Below are 1,872 nucleotides of genomic sequence, written 5' to 3' on the forward strand. Positions count from 1 at the left end.
GCATTTGACCCATCACCCTTGATCACCCCCTGGGAGGTGAGGGGAGCAGTGAGCAGCAGCGGAGGCCGTGCCCGGGAATCATTTTTGGTGATTTAACCCCCAATTCCAACCATTGATGCTGAGTGTCAAGAAGGGAGGTAATGGGTCCCATTTTTATAGTGTTTGGTATGACTCGGCCGGGGTTTGAACTCACAACCTACCGATCTCAGGGCGGACACTCTAATGATTGGTAATCGGTCAATACTACTGTAGTATTGATGTTTTTTATAACACTTGTAAATGCTTACTTAAGGCCAAAAATACATTGAATATGCCAAACTGGACGACGGTGATGAAAATAGAGCATCTTTTTTAAAGTATTTTTTGACACAATTAAAAATCATTAACAAATGTAAAAAATATATACAAATATTTCAATAAATATTTCTAAATTATTTTAATTATTAAATCATTTTACATTTTAAATCAAATAGTTTTTATTTATTAGAACAGTCCATTTTTTTATTTAAAAAAATGTGTCTGATTATAATTTTCATGTATAAGACATGACAGTTAACGCATCCATTTAAATCATTGTTAAAACATCTACTTCATTTGCATCCTGCAAGCATCCGACAAAGTGCCGTAGTAATTCCCTCTTTACGATAAGTGGCATTGACTCCGGCCTGCCAAGGCTGTGCCGTTCATTCAGGATTCGGCTAATCACACATGCACGTCTATATTTAGCCTCCATGCTTGGGGTGTTGGTCTGGTTGGTGCATCTCTAGAAGACCACACTCAGTAAGATGCTTATGTCTTAACCCATACTGAGTCCATTCTCCACCAGCCCCCAGCCCCTTCATGTTAGTAAACAAGGGCTTATAATGGCGACAGGAGACAATCCAGAGTTTTACACAAAAAAACAAGATTATGCTGCATTTAGAGCAATGCTGTTACCTCACTGCCCTACTGAGAATTTGTCACATTTGGCTGCAAACAGCTTCTTTTAACGAGGACTATTTACACAAACAAATGTTGTGTGCATGATCATCCTAACCACATATTGAATGAACCTTGCAATGCAATTCTGTACAGAGGCCCAATATGCCATAGGTGTAGAAATGGCATCACGTGTCACTTTAAGAGGGGGGTGGGGGTTTCCTAGTGATGACTGGACTGCAGAGGAGGAAGGATGGAGGGATAGATTGAGGAAGAGGAGGTGGTGCTTTTTTTTCTCCTTTTTTCTCTCCCTCGCCTGCTACCTGGTGTTTGAGAAGGGGGGATTCTCTGCACTCGCCCCCTCCCCTCCATCCATGCACACGGCTGCCTTCAATTCTCTCACTCTTGTGGCCCGCCTTGCAGCATGTCACAGCTCGATGTAAATGCACAGTCGAGCACTGGTGCAAAATGTCAATCCATCCACCCATCCATCCATTTTGTCCTTGTTATGGTCACCGGGTGAGCTGGATGCTGGATCCTAACCCAGCTGACACATGCACTTGACCTTACAATATCATACTGTTTACTTCGGCGGTGTGTATACATGTAGTATTGCGTATATCCATATTTATGTGTTTTTTAAACATGACAGACTATCAATTGAATGGATTGGGTCATGTTTTGCCAGTAAAGGCGTCAAATCTTTGAACCTTCCATCAAAAGGAAGCCCGCAGCGGACCGTACCAAGTGGACTACTCAAAGAAGGGGGTGGCTTCGGTAAATTAAGCACACAAACAACGTATATGTTCCCCCCAAAGTAGATGGAAACAATCAATAAATGTGAAATTTAAAGCGTGCGTTGTGTAGAAGAGTGGATTGAACGTGGATGTTTAGCCAAGCGTACCCTCTTTAGGAGGAGACTTGGTATGTTCCAGGCTAGTCAGGTGATTTTTT

This window comes from Entelurus aequoreus, linkage group LG08 (genome assembly GCF_033978785.1).
Source record: "Entelurus aequoreus isolate RoL-2023_Sb linkage group LG08, RoL_Eaeq_v1.1, whole genome shotgun sequence".
Lineage (NCBI taxonomy): Eukaryota > Metazoa > Chordata > Actinopteri > Syngnathiformes > Syngnathidae > Entelurus > Entelurus aequoreus.